The 20,052-nt window shown below is 41.6% G+C and overlaps 1 protein-coding gene and 1 long non-coding RNA gene across 3 annotated transcripts in view; one reads left to right on the top strand and one right to left on the bottom strand.

Annotated features, from left to right (window-relative positions):
• The window catches only part of LOC132400631 (sodium/potassium-transporting ATPase subunit beta-1-interacting protein 3), a 511,218-nt gene that overhangs the window by 95,386 nt on the left and 395,780 nt on the right, over positions 1 to 20,052 (bottom strand). The window lies entirely within an intron of this gene.
• LOC132400640 (uncharacterized) overlaps positions 1 to 20,052 on the top strand; it is a 154,020-nt gene that overhangs the window by 901 nt on the left and 133,067 nt on the right. The gene's annotated exons all lie outside the window — the stretch shown is intronic.

The following is a 20,052-nucleotide window of genomic DNA, read 5'->3' as shown; positions in this document are numbered from 1 at the left end:
ATAGTCTAATTATGTTTATTTCTGTGCATCAGCATTCCCATAGCTTTTTATTTTAAGACCATAAGATATGGAAGCATTCAGAGACCATTCAGCCCATCGAGTCTGTTCTGCCATTCAGTCATGGCTGATCCAGTTCTTCCGGTTGTTCCCACACCTCTGCCTTCTCCCCATACCCTTTGATGCCCTGGCTAATCAAGAACCTATCTATCTCTGCCTTAAATACACCCAGTGACTTGGCCTCCACAGCTGCTCATGACAACAAATTCTACAAATTTACCACCCTCTGACTAAAGTAATTTCTCTGCATCTCTGTTTTAAATGGATGTCCTTCAATCCTGAAGTCATGCCCTCTTGTCCTAGACTCCCCTACCATGGGAAATAACTTTGCCATATCTAATCTGTTCAGTTCTTTTAACAGTCAGAATGTTTCTACGAGATTCCCTCTATTCTCCTGAACTTCAGGGAATACAGCCCAAGAGCTGCCAAATATTCCTCATATGGTAACACTTTCATTCCCGGAATCATTCTTGTGAATCTTCTCTGATCCCTCTCCAATCTCAGTATATCCCTTCTAAAATAAGGAGCCCAAAACTGCACACAATACTCCAAGTGTGGTCTCACGAGTGCCTTATAGAGCCTTAACATCACATCCCTACTCTTATGTTCTATACCTCCAGAAATGAATGCCAACATTTCATTCGCTTTCTTCAACACCGACTCAACCTGGAGGTTAACCTTTAGGGTATCCTGCACAAGGACCAAGTCTCTTTGCATCTCTGCATTTGAATTCTCTCCCCATCCACGTAAGAGCCTTCCCATTTATTTCTTCCACCAAAGTACACGACCATACACTTTCCCACATTGTATTTCATTTGCCACTTCTTTGCCCATTCCCCTAAACTATCTAAGTCTCTCTGCAGGCTCTCTGTTTCCTCAATACTGTCCGCTTCTCCATCTATCTTTGTATCAATAGCAAATTTAGCCACAAATCCATTAATCCCTTAGTCCAAATCATTGACATACATGGTAAAAGGCAGCAGTGCCAACACCAACCCCTGTGGAACTCCACTGGTAACCAGCAGCCAGCCAGAATAGGATCCCTTTATTCCCACTCTCTGTTTTCTACCAATCAACCAATGTTCCACACATGCTAGTAACATCCCTGTAATTCCATGGGCTCTTATCTTGCCAAGCAGCCTCATGAGTGGCACCTTGTCAAAGGCCTTCTGAAAATCCAAGTGCACCACATCTATTGCATCTCCTTTGTCTACCCTGCTTGTCATTTCCTCAAAAAAAAAGCGGTAGGTTAGTCAGGCAGGATTTTCCTTTCGGGAAACCATGCTGGCTTTGGTCTATCTTGTCATGTACCTCTGGGTACTCTGTAATCTCATGCCTAACAATCGATTCCAACAACTTCCCAACCACTGATACCAAGCTAACAGGTCTATAGTTTACTTTCTGCTGCCTCCCACCCTTCTTAAATAGTGGAGTAACATTTGCAATTTTCCAGTCATCCGGTACAATACCAGAATCTATTGACTCTTGAAAGATCATTGTTAATGCCTCCGCAATCTCTCCAGCTACTTCCTTCAGAACCCAAGGGTGGATTCCATCAGGTCCAGGAGATTTATCTACCCTCAGACCATTAAGCTTCCTGAGCATCTTCACAGTCGTAATTTTCCCTGCACATACGTCACTTCCCTGACACAGTAAGTTGCTTTAAAACAATTAAAAAGCACATTTCAGTCAGTTTATTTGAATCAGGTGATTTGAGAATCAAGTTCTTCTTTTCATATTTTCTTATAATTGAAGAGGAAAGGCTAGAGCAATTTCAAGTTCCAGGGAGTTAACAACTCCGAGGATCTATCTCGGGCCCAACATATCAACGCAGTTACAAAAATGGCCCAACTGTGGCTATATTTCATTAGGAGTTTGAGGTATGTCACCAAAGACACTTGTAAATTTCTGCAGATATACCATGGAGAGGCGGCACTGCATAGGATCGAAAGAAGCTGCTGAAAGTTATGAGCTCTGTCAACTCCATCATGGGCACTAGCCTCCCCAGTATCCAGGACTTCTTCAAGAAGCAATGCCTCAAAAAGGTGGCATCCATCATTAAGGACTCCCATTACCCAGGAATTGTCCTCTTCTCATTGCTTCCATCAATGAGGAGGCACAAACTCAACAATTCAGGAATACAGGTTTCCCCCGGTATCCGAAGGTAGAGCTTTCCTATGAAACAATTCGTAAGCCGGAATGTCGTAAAGTGAAGAAGTAGTTACCATTTATTTATATGGGAAAAATTAGTGAGCGTTTGCGCACCCAAAAAAATAGCCTACCAAATCATGCCATATATACCATTAAAACCTAAAATAACAGTAACATACAGTAAAAGCAGGAATGATATGATAAATACACAGCCTATATAAAGTAGAAATACTTTTCTGCAATTATTGCAGCACTGTCCACCGTAACAAAAATCTCACGCAAGCACTCTCGGCAGAAAGAGTCGGCGTAAGCTCTCTCGGCATAGCACTCTTTCCAGTAATCTTTAAGCTATGAAGCTGCCAAATCATACCAAATAACATATAAAAATACACAACCTATACGGAGTAGAAGTAACGTATGTACAGTGTAGTTTCACTTAACAGAATCGGGAAGACAGCGAGTGCACTGATGATGGTGTGTTAGGCTAAATCATCAGAGGTTGAGGTGTTGGGAGACCGGGGTGTTATCTCATTGTCGTGTGTTTCCATCAGGGCAGGCAGGTCACCTTCGTCTATGTCTGCCTGCCACGATGTCGAAGATCGAGGTTCGTCGCCTGCTGTGGCTGACGTGGAAGGCTTGAAAAATGACAGTATGCTTGACTGCTTAGCCTTGTGCATTTTTCTATCATACAGTTCTTTGTAAGCACTCAAACCATACTGCAAATATAGCCTAACCCTACGTACCCTTTCAAAATTAAAGTTATACTTCTCTGCAATCATTGCAGCATTGTCAATCGCAGCGAAAATCTCGCGCAATTGGTTCATGTTCAGTTCCTGGACGAATTCACTTTCGGGTCGTTTGCTGCTGTGTTCAGTTCGATTATTACCCTTTCCTCGTGCAATTGCATCAACTCTTCATCTGTCAGTTCTTGGTCATGGGATACCAAAACCTCTTCAACATCACCTTTGTCAACTTCCATAAGCCAAACTCACTATGTCCTTACTTCGTTCACCATGATCGAGATGCTTAATTATGTCTAGTTTTACGCTAAGTCTAACACCCTTACAAGCTCTTTTAGGCTTTTTCTATTCCTTAAAACTCATCTTGCTAATGGATGTACAAAAAAAATTGACATAAATCACAGATGCTCACAGGCACATGTTTAAGCTATGCTGGCTAGAATGCAGTTCTGAGGGAGGAACTTGGCTGGTCGGCGCGCGCTGCCTTTTTTTGTAACAGTGAAAACACCTTCTGTTAGCAAAAACAGTGAACTAATGTAGGTCTTTCGTAACAGTGAGGTGTCATAAAGCAAACGTTTTAAAAACAGGGGACACCTGTATCTTCTCCCCCTCTGCCATCAGATTTCTGAATGGACATTGAACCTATAAACACTACTTTTTTTTTCTCTTTTTACACTACTTATTTAATGTACTGTGCTACATAACAACTATATTCATGACATACGCCAGTGATATTAAACCTGGTCCTAATTCTGATGCTGCTATTGTACCTTTTGCCTCAGCTGTTTTGATTTCTTCACTAGCTTCTGCAAGCAATACTACTGCCAACATCAGAGAGCTTATTAGATTTTCAAGATAGTAGTAGCTTCACTCACCTGAAGTGGTTATAATGAGTAAAGCTAATATCTTGAAAATCTAATAAGCTTTGCTTCACAAACATCTCCACATTTTTTTAAATTTCAAGAACAGTAAATTATTTGTAATATATGAACAAAATATTAAAAAGTATTATCATGGGTCACCACTTCTAGTACAATTGTATCATTCATTTTATGTTAATGAGACAGCACTTTTCATTTATGTATATTCTTTGAATAAATACCATGAAGGATTTTCATGATGATTCCAGATCCTCAATATGTAATGACGAAGGGTTGGGCATTGCACTGTGACCTTTCCGCATTTGGTCTTTGCAGCACAACATTAACTATTAGCGCATTCCTTGACACGCATGGATATGCAACTCCGGGTTGTGGACAGCTCTTTGCACAAGCAAATTTTGACAAGACAGAGGGTGAATTCTAACAATCTTCAAGCAGTAACTTCACAACCACCTCTATGATTGTCTTGCTTTCAGTTTGGTTCCCATTTAAGTTTTAATTCAAGTTTACTCAATCATTAATCCACATTCTATGGTGCCAACTGAAAGATCACCGAGTCCTAATAACACTTGGAAATCCCTAGCTGTTTAATTATTCTGCAGCCTCCTCCTTCTGTGATGGTCTTCTCAACATCTATCAGTGTCAAATTTAAATATAACCAGCTAGCTTGATAGTATCATCCAAGTTTGCTCCATACACCATATATAGTTGTGTAAGGTATGATTATGCACTTGACACCACTACCTTCCTATTTACAAAGTGATTAGTTGAATCATTGAACTTTCTGTTCATGGAGATGCAAACCAGGTTCAATATCATCAGTAATGGGAAGTTGTAGTTCAGATAAAAACAACGTTATGATAAATCCTCATCATGAATATGGACACAGAAACTTTGCATGTAGCAATGATAGATGCAAAAGTTGTAAAATAACAGTTCACTATTGTGTGAAAAGTGCATTGGTCCAAAATAGAATAATAACTGCAAAAACAAGCTCTTTGGATGTTAAATGTTTTGCGCTGTACGAAGAGATGTGATAAAACACAGTATAAATGTAATATTTTTCTCTATTTATTAGGTAGTACCAATTATAAACTGCCTATTTGTCTTTGGAGCATAGAACTAGAAGACATGGGATTAAAGTTACAATCCTCAAGCAAGACAATAAATTTAAAAAAACACATTTCTTTCCTATGAAGAAGAATGGATATATAAAAAATCCTTACAATAAAAAGCACTTATCGGCATCTTCAAGAGAGCCAAATAAACATCTACTTTTACACACAACTGAACATTATCAGGACATGGAGAGACATGAAAATCAAATAATGTCAGGTATACACAGAATCTAGGGTAAAGAATGCTCGAGTCTGAATTAGGCTTTGCAATTTATAAAACATGTTTATTAATTGTGGTTAAATCTTGATTTTGGTTTCAGTCTTGTATCTCTTGACTTGGGAGTTGTAAGGTTATGGATTGAATCTTTAGATGAAAGATTTTACCACTGAATTTGGTGCAATTGTGTTGAAGATTATACTGATGGCTGTGCTTCCTTTCAAATGTTGCACAAAACCAAGAACTTCCCTTCTCCCTCGGACAACAACCCTTCCATAGCTCTACCCGAAGAGGTGTCAGCAGCTCATTATACTATGGTTTGTGGAAAACAATATAATTTCATTGATTGGGTATCGGTCTGAGATGTAAGAGGTAGTCTTAGATACTGAGATTTCAAAGGAACGTCCATTCTGATGGCAGACAATCAGGAAATCCTCCTCAGTGAGCACTAATGTCGGGTAATGTTTACACATGTTTGCAATTACATTGAAGACATAGACCATTCGGCCCATCAAGTCTACTCCACTATTACATCATGGCTGATAGATTATCCCTCTCAACCCCACTCTTCTGCCTTCTCCCCGTAACCTTTGATACCCGTACTAATCAAGAAACTATCAACCTCCCCTTTAGATATAACCAATGAATTGGCCTCCACAGATGTCTGTGGCAATGAATTCCACAGATTTACCATCCTCCGGCTAAAGAAGTTCCTTCTCATCTCCGTTCTAAATCGACTTCTCTCTATTCTGAGCCTGTGCCCTCTGGTTCAAGACTCCCCTACTATAGTAAACATCTTCTCCACAGCCACTCTATCTAGGTCTTTAAATATTCAAAAAGTTGCAAAGAGATCCCACCCCCCCCCCCCCTCAGTTTCTAAACATCAGCCAGTACAGGCCCAGAAACATCAAATGCTCCTAATATGTTAACCCTTTCATTCCCAGAGTCATTCTCGTCAACGATCAATGACAACACATTCTTCCATAGATAAGGGGCCCAAAATTTCTCTCAGTACTGCAAGTGCAGTCTGACCAATACCTTGTGAAGCCTGGGTATTACATCCTTGCTTTGCTATTCTTGCCCTCTTGAATTTAATATAATGTTGCATGTCTTCCTAACGCTGACTTTAACTTCCAGTCACCAGGGTCAATGATAGTTCTTAATATTTGTTTGTTTCCTCTTTCAGTATTTTGTTGCAGATTTGAGCTTTCACCAGCGACCAATCTAGACATCGGAAATTTGAGAGGAGAGGAGTTCACCCAGGTCCACTGCCCAAGTAGAAAAAGGTAGCAGCGGATCATGGCAGTGTAATTGAGCTTTGACCAGTGACCACTCCGCATCTGGAGTTCACAAGCAATAGCAAATTTAAGGAAGGCAAAGGCAAGTGCAGTGGCTGTTGTCTGAGTGGACAGAGTTACAGTGGTGATCTTGAGGCTTTTGCTCTTAGAGATTTCTGTCAAAGAAAGCAAAGGAAAGAAAAGCTCGAGGTTCAGTTTTTTTTCCTTCCCTTTTTTATATCTGCTCAGTAAGGACAGCAAAGATGCCAGGAAGTATTGCTGAATACTCCTCTTGCAGGATATAGAAAGGCAGGGAGACTGCCAGTGTCCCTGATGACTACAGCTGCAAGAAGTGCATCCAGCTGCAGCTCCTAACAACCCATGTTAGGAGTTGGAACTGGAAGTGGATGAACTTGGGATCATTCAGGAGGCGGAAGGGGTGATTGATAGGACATATGGAGAGGTGGTTACACCCAAGGTGCAGGACACAGCAAAAAGGGTGACAGTCAGGAAGGGAAAAGGGGTTAAGGAGCCAGAGCAGGGTACCTCAGTGGCCATCCCCCTCAACGACAGGTATATATAATTTGGATCATTTTGGATACTGTTGGGGGAGGGAGGTGGATATGACCTAAGAGAGGAAAATCACAGCGGTCTCTGGCACAGAGTTTGACTCTGTGACTCGGAAGGGAAGGGGGAGAATAGGCATGCTGTGGTGATATGGGATTCATTGATTAAGGGAACAGATAGGAGGTTCTATGGGCAATAACAAGATTCCTGGATGGTATGTTGCCTCCCAGGTGCCAGGGAAATCTCAGATCAAGTCCTCAGCATTCTTAAGCAGGATGGAGAACAGCAAGAGTTTGTGGTCCAAGTGGATATCAATGATGAGTGAAGAGGTTCTGCACAGGGAATAAGGTGCTAAGTTAAAGGACAGGATCTCCAGGGTTGTGATCCCAGGATTGCTTCCCATGTCACGTGCTAGTGAGGCCAGAACGAGGAAGATTATGCAGTTTAACACATAGCTAAGTAGTTGGTGTAGGACAGAGGATATCTGATTTTTGGATCATTGGGCTCTCGTCCAGGGAAGTTGGGAAGGGACAGTTTGCACCTGAACTGGCGGGGGACTAATATCCTCGCAGGAGGGTTTGCTAATGCTGCCATTAGTGAGGCGGTTGCCAGAGGAGCAGCTCAGTATTCAAGAGTTCCATTGTTTTAGATTTGACAGAATGGGAGGGATTAAAGGAAAAGGGATGGTATTACTATATATAACATATAACCATATAACAATTATAGCACAGAAACAGGCCACCTTGGCCCTTCTAGTCCATGCTGAACGCCTACTCTCACCTAGTCCCACCTACCTGCACTCAGCCCACAACCCTGTCCAAATACCTATCCAATTTTTTTTTAAATGACAAGATCGAACCTGCCTCTACCAATTCTATTGGAAGCTCGTTCCACACAGCTACCACTCTGAGCAAAGAAGTTCCCCCTCGTGTTACCCCTAAGCTTTTGCCCCTTAACTCTCAACTCATGTCCTCTTTTTTGAATCTCGCCTGCTCTCAATGGAAAAAGCCTATCCACGTCAACGCTATCTATCCCCCTCATAATTTTAAATACCTCTATCGTCCCCCCTCAACCTTGTACATTCCAAAGAATAAAGACCTAACTTGTTCAACTTTTCCCTGTAACTTCAGTGCTGAAACCCAGGTAACATTCCAGTAAATTTTCTCTGTACTCTCTATTTTGTTGACATCTTTCCTATAATTTGGTGACCAGAACTGTACACAATACTCCAAATTTGCCCTCACCAATGCCTTGTACAATTTTAACATTACATCCCAACTCCTATGCTTAATGCTCTGATTTATAAAGGCCAACATACCAAAAGATTTCTTCACCACCCTATCCACATGAGATTCCACCTTCAGGGAACTTGCACCATTATTCCTAGGTCACTCTGTTCTACTGCATTCCTTAATGTCCTGCAAACTTCTGCTGCCTTGCAGAACCCACCCCTGGGAAGCATTCAGGAGTAAGCCCCAGAAAAAAAATCCAGAGCTGGAATACCGAAGACAGTCCTATGACATACCATGTATGTCCTATTTTGATTATTCCTACCACAATGTAGCACCTCACACTTATCAGCATTAAACACCATCTGCCATCTTTCAGCCCACTCTTCTAACTGGCCTAAATCTCTCTGCAAGCTTTGAAAACTGACTTCATTATCCACAACGCCACCTACCTTAGTACCATCTGCATATTTACTAATCCAATTTACCATCCCATCATCCAGATCATTAATGTATATGACAAACAACATTGGACCCAGTACAGATCCCTGAGGCACACCACTGGTCACCAGCCTCCAACCTGACAAACAGTTATCCACCACTACTCTCTGGCATCTCCCATTCAGCCACTGTTGAATCCATTTTACTACTTCAATATTAATACCTAATGATTGAACCTTCCTAACTAGTCTTCCATGTGGAACCTTGTCAAAGGCCTTACTAAAGTCTATAAAGACAACATCCACTGCTTTACCCTCATCAACTTTCCTAGAAACCTCTTTAAAAAGTCAATAAGATTTGTCAAACATGACCTTCCATGCATAAATCCATGTTGACTGCTCTTAATCAGACCCTGTCTATCCAGATAATTATATATACTATATCTAAGGATACTTTCCATTAATTTACCCACCACTGACGTCAAACTTACAGGTCAATAATTGCTAGGTTTACTCTTAGAACCCTTTTTAAACAATGGAACCACATGAGTAATACGCCAATCCTCCGGCACCATCCCCGTTTCTAATGACATTTGAAATATTTCAGTCAGAGCCCCTGCTATTTCTACTCTAACTTCCCTCAAGATCCCAGGGATATCCTGTCAGGACCCGGAGATTTATCCACTTTTATATTCTTCAAAAACTCTAGTACTTCCTCTAGTACTAGTATGGAAAATGTCATGGCTATGTTCTGTCAGGACAGAGAACTTGACTAGGGAGGTGTTATGGGTAGAACTGAGAAAGAAGAAAGTTATGACCACGTTAATGGGGCTATATTACAGACCACCCAACAGTCCTAGAGATCTAGTGGAACATATTTGTAAAGAAATCACAGACTGTTGAAAAAAACATAAGGTTATTATAGTGGGTGATTTTAACTTTTCACGTATTGACTGGGAAACACATGACATAAAAGGAGTAGATAGAAAAGAGTTTATCAAATGTGTTCAGGAAGGTTTCCTTTATCAGTAAATAGAAATCCCAATGAGAGAGCGGGCGATACTGGATCTGCTGTTAGGGAATGAGACAGGGCAGGTGACGGAAGTTTGTGCAGGGGAGTACTTTGCATCTGGTGACAACATTGCCATTAGTTTCAAAGTAAAATATGCAAAAAGATAGGTTGGTCTGCGGGTTGAGATTCTAAATTGAGAAAGGCCAATTTTGATGGTATCAGAATTGCTCTGGCAAGTGCATTTTCTGGCAAAGATGCGATTGGAAAGTGGGAGGACTTTAAAAATGAAATTTAAAGGGTACAATGCTTGTCAGAATAAAAAGAAATGGTAAAGAGTGTAAGGAACTTCGGTCTTCAAGAGATATTGAGGCTCTGGTTAAGTGAAAAAGGAGATGCATAGCAGGTATAGGCAAGTAAGAACAATTGAGATGCTTATGGAGTACAAGAAATACAGGAAAAAACTTCAGGGAGAACTCAGGAAGGCTTAAAAAGAAGGCATGAAGTTGCTCAAGCAGACAGGCTGAAGGAGAAACCTAAGAGATTCTACAGATATGTTAAGAAGAAAAGGATTGCAAGGGACAAAATTGGTTCTCTGGAAGACCAGAATGTGTGGAACCAAAACAAATGGCGGAGATCTTAAATGCATTCTCTGTGTCTGTATTTACTCGGGAGATGGATAGAGAGTCTATAAAAGGGAGGCAAAGCTGCATCAACTTCATGGACCCTATACAGATTATAAAGGAGGAGATGTTTGCTATCCTGAGGCAAAACAGGGTGGATAATTCCCAAAGGCCTGACAAGGTGTTCTCTCAGACCCCACGAGAGACAAGTGCAAAATTGCCAGGGCACTAACAGAGATGTGTAATCATCCTTAGCGACAGGAGAGATGCCAGAGGATTGGAGGGTTGTCAATGTTGTTCTGCTGTTTAAAAAAGGCTCTAAACAGACAGCAGAAAATTACAGGCCGGTGAGTCTGACATCAGTTGTGGGAAAGTTATTGGAAGATATTCTAAGGGCTTGGATATATCTAAGTATTTGGATAGACATGGACTGATTAAAAATAGTTAGAATGGTAAGTCATGTCTAACCAGAGTTTTTCGAGGAAGTTACCAGGAAAGTAGTTGAAGGCAAGGCAGTGGATGTTGTCTACATGGACTTTAGTAAGGCATTTGACAAGGTCCCTTCGTGGGAGGCTGGCTGGGGAGGTTCAGTCATTTGGCATTCAAGATGAGGTAGTAAATTGGATTAGACAATGATTTTGTGGGAGAAGCCAGAGAGTGGTAGTAGAGGGTTGCCTCTCTGGCTGGAGGCCGGTGACTTGTGGTGTACACCGGGAACAATTCTGGGTCCTTTATTGTTTGTCATCTACATCAATGATCTGGATGACTGGAGGTGTAGTGGACCGTAAGAAAGGCTATCATGGCTTGCAGAGGGATCTGCATCGGTTGGAAAAGTGGGCTGAAAAATGGAAGCTGGCATTTAATGCAGGCAAGAGCCAGCTTTTGTATTTTGGTAGGACAAACCAAGGTAGGTTTTACACAGTGACCAGAAGGGCACCGAGGAGGTGGTAGAACAAAGGAATCTGTGAGTAAAGGTCCACACTGTAATTCACTGAAAGTGATTTCACAGGTAGGTATGATCGTAAAGAAAGCTTTTGACACGTTGGCCTTCATAAATCAATGTATTGAGTACAGGAGATGGGAGCTTAAAGTTGTATAAGACATTGGTTTGGAGTACTGGATGCAGTTTTGTTCACCTACCTACAGGAAAGACGTAAACAAGATTGAAAGAGTGCAGAGAAAATTTACAAGGATGTTGCCGAGTCTGGAGGACCCAAGTTATAACGAAAGATTGAATAGGTTAGGACTGTATTCTTTAGAACATAGAAGACTGAGAGGAGATTTGATAGTGGTAAACAAAATTATGAGGGGTATAGATGAGTAAATGCAAGAGGCTTTTTCCATTGAGTTTCAGTGGGACTACAATCAGAGGTCATGGGTTACGGGTGAAAGGTGAGAAGTTTAAGGGGAATGTAACGTTCTCCTTCGCGTGTAACGAAACGCCGAATTAAACGTTGAGATAAACCACAGTCAATAAGAACCAGATTGCAGTAAGATTAACCATTTACTGTTCACTCTTCACATTAACATATGGTGAAAACTGTTGATAAAACAATACAAGATTGATTCAGTATTTGTTCCTTCCTTAATATCACATTTCAAATGTAAATACTTGCAAAGGTGACTATAACTACATTACACTAAGGTGCAGTATACAGGCAGAGTTTACCTGCTCCATTGACTACTTTAAATACACTTCAATGCAAACTATCCGCAACTCTTTAACTAACGAAAGCATAAACATTATCGACCGTCGTTACTTCTAACAGGATCGGCATTAACATCTTAGTTCAATATATCGATTATCTATTAACTTACAGCGTTGCTCTCACTGTGATTTCTCATGCCTGCAAAACAACTTCTGCTCAGGTGTGCCTCGTGGTGAGCCCCCACCCTCGCACTAATTTCAAACCGGTACTTTCCCACAAGACGCGGCGAAACCGGATGTGACGTCATTGCATGCCGATATATTTTACATGCAATGAATATACTTTAAACACTTCTAATTCTAACTAGAAAATACTATCGAATGAATTACTAAGCAAAAATATTATAAACTAAATAACTGTCGTAAAGACAGCACAGGGAAAATGAGGGGAATCTTCTTCACTCAGTGGGTTGTGGGAGTGTGGAATGAGCTGGCAGCACAAGTGATGCATGCGAGCTTGATTTCAATGTGAAAGTGAAGTTTGGAGAGGTATTTGGATGGTAGAAGTATGGAGGGCTTTGGTCAATGGGATTGGGCAGTTTAATTGGTTTCAGCAGGGACTAGATGGGTTGAAGGGTCTGCTTCTGTGCTCTACTTCTCTATGAAGAGGCTAAAAACCTATCGCTTGTACCATGCTAAATTCATTTCTGAACACTCCCCACTGATCTATTGTTTTCCTTTTAAAAATATATTTACTTTACCACATTTGATATCTGGAAGTTCGACTTACCCAAGCAAGAAACTGAGTTGTGGTTTTGTATTTCTTCTTTTCAAACACTCCACTGAACTCTGATTTTGTAATCACTAGTCAGTACAACTCATTCATTGCTTGCCTGCTAAATAGATCAGGATTAGCATTCATTATTGAATCTATTTTGGTCTGCCTCGTTGTTGACTTGGATGCAGAAAATAAGTTACTAATGCACTATGGAATTTGAAGAACTTCTTCATGAGCTGTTCTACTTGATTCAGTTTTCATGTAAGTTAATATTCCCATTAAAACTACTATGCATGATTGTATATGGTGCCATAAAACTATTTGCTTCAGCTGTGGTTGGCAGCTCATCGAGAAGGAAAACTCTGATCTCAAACCTCCGCTGCCTTGAAGCTATACCCACTCATTGGGGAGGGCTTCATGAGTTAAACCCCCAGAAAAGATCCAGAGCTGGATTCCCTAACACAGTCCTATGCTGAGTTCAACGCTGACTGGTAACTCTTCCGACGCCACTGATGCCAATCTGTATGGGTCTCTGCCATCTCTTTGGATTCGACAGCTTTACGGAGAGGGGGAGCCTGCTGCATTGGCAACAGCTCGCCCTCCTTATCATACTGCCTCCTAATCACGTAGACACCTGGGACAAATATCCATGGTTGACCCCAACCAACGGAGGGCTTCAATGTGGCCATCATATCAATTCCTAAGAAGAACATGGTAACCTGCCACACTGACTATCATACTGCAACACTTCCATCCACCATGATGATGCACTTTGGGAGGTTGGCCATGAGGCGTAACAACTCTTGCCTCAGGAGTGACCAGAATATACCCCAATTTGCCTGCAGTCAAAACAGGTCAACAGCAGATGCGATTTCATGGACAATGAAGATGCTTACATCAGGATGCTCTTCACTGACTACAGATTATACTCAATATAATGAACCCCTTGAAACTCATCACTAAGCTCTGAGACTATGGCCTCGGCAGCTCTCTGTGTAAATGCATCCTCAATTTCCTCACTAGAAGACTCCAGTCAGTATGGATTGGCAACTACATTTCCTCCACAGGGCTGTGCGTTTAGCTCTCTGCTCTACTCACTTAATACTTACGATTGTCGGGCTCAGTATAGCTCCAGTGCCATATTTAAGTTTGCTGGTGACGGTACTGTTGTTCGCCAAATCAAAGATGGCGATGGACTGGCATATAGGAGGGAGAATGAAAATCTGGTTGAGTGGTATCTCAACAACATCCTCTCGCTCAACGTCAGCAAAATCAAAGAGCTAATCATTGACTACGGGAGGAAGAAGATGGAGTTCCGTGAGCCAATCCTGATTAGGGGAATGGAGATGGAGAGGGTTAGAAGCTTCAAATTCCTTGGCATCAACACGTGAGAGGACCTAGGACCAGCACATAAGTGTCATCACGAAGAAGGCACAACAGCACCTCTACTTCAATAGACTGTGAGAGATTCAATGTCACAAAATTCTTCAATAAATTTCCATAAATACTCAGTGGAAAGTGTCCTAACTGCTTGCATCAAACTTTGTATCGAAACACCACTGCCCAGGAATGGAAGAGTCTACAAAAAGTGCTGGCCACAGCCCAGTCCATCCACAGGAGTACCTTTACGTGGAGTGCTGCCACAAAAAAGCAGCATCTATCATTAAAGAACCCACCCCACCACTATCCAGGCCATGCCCTCCTCTTGCTACTACCATTAGGCAGGAGGTATGGTCCCACACCACCATGACATGAACAGTCATTTCTTTACAATCATCAGCCCCTTGAAATGGCATGGATAACTTCATCCACTACTACTCTGAACTGATTCAACGACATAGACTCAATTTCAAACATCCTTTACACTCACGTTCTTGGCATTATTTTTATCTGGACAGTTCGGCTTCTTCTGCACACTGGTTGTTTGCCAGTCTATTTATGCATAGTTTTTTTTAAATAAAATTCTATTTTCTTTCCTTTTTTCCTGTAAGTGACTGTAAGAAAATGAATCTCAAGGTAGTAAATGGTGATATTTACTCAGTCGTTCAAAAACTGAGCTGATTAATATCTCTATTAGATAAGGCCAAAATCTACTCAAGTGAACAGAGTAACTCGCACGTTGGAGTTTGAAGAGTTCATGAAGTGAGGTCAAAGTGAGCCAAGTTCACAGTGACACTCAAGCAAGTAAATGGACCTATCCTCTGCCTGAAGCTTCCTGTCACTGGACATAAATTTACTATCAAGATAATGGCTGTGGCAAGTTTAAATGTGCCTGACGTTAATTGTTGTGTAAATCATCAAACATCTGCTGAGGAAAAGGCAGGCAGTGATTTGCGAATTGCCACATTGCTGGATGATCTGCACCACTCTGCCATCAGCCTGGTGAAAGCGGCAGTTTGCTCTGAGCTTCTCCGTTAGTTGTTGTATTTGCATCCTAATTGCCAGCTAGATGCAGAAAGTTAGAGCTGCTATTAGCACCTTTTCACTGTGAATTCTGTTCCTGCAACATCAATCAACTCTCTGGCTCAGAAAGGGAAAACTTGAAACTGTGGCTTCTGATCCCTATAGTTGTTTCTATGTGTACAAGAGTGAAGCAAAAAAAAACCTCTTAACGAGATATACTGTTAATGCAAGTTTCCAACAACGTCAAAACCTTAATTACTTTTAATTGAAAAATCGATAATGGGGTACTGCTATTGACCTTTCAGGATATTGCTTAATTCAGAAAAAAGCTGGAAACAAGATTGCTTAACAATTACGATTATTTTCTGAGGTGGGGGGATAAAACGGTAAAATATCTAGAACCAATGCACAGGATTTAAATCTTTTATTGAGATTCACTATTTCTCACAGTATCTGGAGACACTGACACTGGACGACTAACATTTTCCTCAGATGAAGCTGTTGCCTCGAGCTCTGTTATCAGCAAATATTTTTCAGTTGGAATACTAAACATCAATGACATTGCAGGTACTGGTTCCAGTTTTAGCAAATTCATTCAACAATAAGTGGTTGCAAATAACATTGCTTTCTTGCTGTTAGAATGTAACACAAAAATATTTTAGAGCAGTAAACAAGCCAAGTCCATGCTGACCTACTACATTAATCTCACTTTTTATTCTCCTGCATTCTCATTAACCCCAGACTCTACCCAGATTCAATCTAGGACCAATTTACACCAGCCAACTGGTCTACGACCTGAATGTCTTTGGGATGAGAGTGGAACCCCGACAAAAACATACATTTATTTATTTATTGAGTTACTGCGTGAATGAAGCCATTCTAATTCTAATTCTAATTCTAGACCAACCATGGGACAAATTACAATGACCAGCTATGAGGCTGTATAAGACATTGGTGAGGCCAAATTTGGAGTATTGTGTGGAGCTTTGGTCACCGAATTACAGGAAGGATATTAATAAGGTTGAAAGAGCGCAGAGAAGGTTTACAAGGATGTTGCTGGGACTTGAGAAACTGAGTTACTGAGAAAGGTTGAATAGGTTAGGACTTTATTCCCTGGAGTGTAGAAGAATGAGGGGAGACTTGATAGAGGTATATAAAATTATGATGGGTATAGATGGAGTGAATGTAAGCAGGCTTTTTCCACTGAGGCCAGGGGAGAAAAAAATCCCAGAGGACATGGGTTAAGGGTGAAGGGGGAAAAGTTTAAAGGGAACATTGGGGGGGGGGGGGTTCTTCACACAGAAAGTGGTGGGAGTGTGGAATGAGCTGCCAGATGAAGTGATAAATGCGGGCTCACTTTTAACATTTAAGAAAAACTTGGACAGGTACATGGATGAGAGGTGTACGGAGGGATATGGGCCAGGTGCAGGTCAGTGGGACTAGGCAGAAAAATGGTTCGGCACAGCCAAGGAGGGCCAAAAGGCCTGTTTCTGTGCTGTAATGTTTTATGGTTCTATCAACTGGTACATCTTTTGACTATGTGAGAAAAACAGAGCACCCAGAGAAAAGTCACGCTGTCATGGGGAGAATATACAAACTCCCTCCAGGCTGTGACTGGAATTGAACTCGGGTGCCTGTACTGAAAAGCGTTGTGCTAACTACTACGCTACGGTGCCACGCAACATGGTCACAGAGAGAAACTGCAAACTCCCCACAGGCAACACCAAGAGGTCAGAAACAAACCCGAGTTGCTGACACTACGAGAGAGCAATTCTACCAGTTGCCCCACTGTGCTGAGACAATATTTTCTTTATTCTCTTGTTATGGAGTGGTTGCCAGTTATCGTTCACAGTGGAACCATTAAACAAGCTCACAGGAAAGTTTGCATATCCACTCTGCGATGTTCAGCTGGGCATTAGCTCTCAGGTGTCAGGGTTGGATGCAATTGCAGCTTTTGAATAACCCTTACTATATTTCCAGAAATTGGCTTATTTATAGATCGGTGCAAACATAATCATCAGGCTGTAGAAAAGAAATCAAACCTTCTCAGTTCATGATGGTTCCATGTAGTGCATTATTAAAAATATAAATGTATTGATGGATGAATTACTATGTCTTTTAGCTGTGCTTCAGTCATTTATTGAATGGTTGGGTGATGTATTGGGTTAAATATGGCGCAGGAGCAATTTACCCTATTATAAAAACTGTAAGATTTTACAGTTTTTCAATTGCATCAATTACATAAACATATACATTTCTAAAGCTTCATGGCATGCTTTTCAATAATTTTGTAAGAGCGACAGAGCAAGGGATTCCTGTACTGCTACATCTTAAGCCAAACAACATTAATTAGACTTTTTCTGATTTATCACACTGTACGCACAACTCAAATTGCTGATATTGATCTGACATCATCTGAGCACTATCAATGTCTGGGATCTCACACGTGTCACATACAGTGAGTTAGCTCACCGGACCGTGAAATGAATGGATCGAAAAAGGAAGCGAAAGACAGCAAAGGAAATAAGTGAATGAAAGTCAAACTTAGGACAGAAGGTTAAAAAGAGTTAATCTAGTGAGAAATGTAAAGGGAAATAAAGCCAAAGAAAGTGTTAATGAGAACAATCAGGAGAGGACAACATAATACTTCACTTGAATTTCAAAACTGTTATAGCAGTCTTGGAAGTAAATGTGTGAATGGCAAGTTATGTGTGAGGAATGTACAAACATTTTTGACCATAACGTATCAGACCAGGCAGCCCCATCCTTCATGATCAGGATCAATGCAGTAAACTAGGGGTTGCCCACTTGCACTGCTTTATAGGAATATGGAAAATGCCAGATAAAATAAAAAGACCAAGTTCTTTTTATTCTGGTTCATTTTCTGGTGTATGTATGATACCATAAGACGTAGGAGCAGAACTAGCCCATTTGGCTCATTGTATCTGCTCCACCATTCAATCATTCTTCCCTTCCTCAGCCCCATTCCCCAGCCTTCTCCCCAGTAACCTTTGATGTCATGTCCAAACAAGAACCTATCAAGCTCTGCCTTAAATACACCCAACGACCTGGCCTCCACAGCTGCCTGTGCTGACAAATTCCATAAATTTTTCACCACCTGGCTAAAGAAACTTCTCCACATCTCAATTTTAAATGGATGCCCCTCTATCTGGAGGCTGTTCCCCCTTGTCCTAGACTCTCTCACCTCGGGAAACAACCTTTCCACATCTACTCTGTCTAGGCTTTTCAACATTTAAAAGGTTTCAATGAGTTTCCCCCTCATCCTTCTGAATTCCAGTGAGCACAGACACCTGGAGCTATCTAACATTCCTCGTATGATAACGCTTTCATTCCCAGAATCATCTAGGATACAATTGTAATTAAGTTGCTGACTAATTAGAAACATAGTAACATAGAAAACCTACAGCACGATACAGGCCCTTCAGTCCACAAAGTTGTGCCGAACATGTCCCTACCTTAGAAATTACTAGACTTCCCCATAGCCCTCTATTTTTTGAAGGTCCATGTACCTATCAAAAAGTCTCTTAAAAGTCCCAATCATATCCGCTTCCATCACCATTGCTGGCAGCCCATTCCACGCACTCACCATTCTCTCCTCTAACACACTCACATCTTCTCTGTACCTCCTCCCAAGCACCTTAAACCTGTGCCCTCTTGTGGCAGCCATTTCAGCCCTGGGGAAAAAGCCTCTGGCTATCCACACGATCAATGCCACATCATCTTATACACCTCTATCAGGTCACCTCTAATCCTCCTTCAATCCAAGGAGAAAAGACCGAGTTCACTCAACCTATTCTCATAAGGCATGCTCCCCAATCCAGGCAACATCCTCGTAAATCTCCTGTGCGCCCTTTCTATGGTTTCCACAGCCTTCCTCTAGTGAGGCAACCAGAACTGATCACAGTACGGTATTCCAAGTGGGGACTTCAACTACAACACAGAGTCTTGCCATCTTCAGAAGTTTTCTGATGACTCTGCCATAGTTGGATGCATCAGCAAGGGAGATGAGGCTGAGTACAGGGCTATGGTGGGAAACTTTGTCACATGGTGTGAGCAGAATCATCTGCAGCTTAATGTGAAAAAGACTAAGGAGTTGGTGGTGGACCTGAGGAGGGTTAAGGCACCGGTGACCCCTGTTTCCATCCGAGGGGTCAGTGTGGACATAGTGGAGGATTACAAATACCTGGGGATACGAATGGACAATAAACTGGACTGGTCAAAGAACACTGAGGCTGTCTACAAGAAGGGGCAGAGTCGTCTCTATTTCCTGAGGAGACTGAGGTCCTTTAACATCTGCCAGATGATGCTGAGGATGTTCTACGAGTCTGTGGTGGCCAGTGTTATCATGTTTGCTGTTGTGTGCTGGGGCGGCAGGCTGAGGGTAGCAGACACCAACAGAAACAACAAACTCATTCGTAAGGCCAGTGATGTTGTGGGGGCGGAACTGGACTCTCTGATGGTGGTGTCTGAAAAGATGATGCTGTCCAAGTTGTATGCCATCTTGGACAATGATGCCCATCCACTCCATAATGTACTGGTTAGGCACAGGAGTACATTCAGACAGAGACTCATTCCACCGAGATGTGACACTGAGCAGCATTGGAACTCATTCCTACCTGTGGCCATCAAACTTTACAACTCCTCCCTCGGAGCGTCAGACACCCTGAGCCAATAGGCTGGTCCTGGACTTATTTCCACTTGGCATGATTAACATTATTATTTAATTATTTATGGTTTTATATTGCTATATTTCTACACTATTCTTGGTGAGGCTGTAATGAAACCCAGTTTCCCTCGGGATCAATAAAGTATGTCTGTCTGTCTGTCTGTCTGACCAGGGTCCTATATAGCTGCAACATTACCTCTCGGCTCCGAAACTCAATTCCACGATTG

This window comes from Hypanus sabinus, chromosome 1 (genome assembly GCF_030144855.1).
Source record: "Hypanus sabinus isolate sHypSab1 chromosome 1, sHypSab1.hap1, whole genome shotgun sequence".
In the NCBI taxonomy this organism is placed as follows: Eukaryota; Metazoa; Chordata; class Chondrichthyes; order Myliobatiformes; family Dasyatidae; genus Hypanus; species Hypanus sabinus.
The sequence above is the reverse complement of the archived record's forward strand: the minus strand, read 5'-3'. Positions and strand labels throughout refer to the sequence as shown.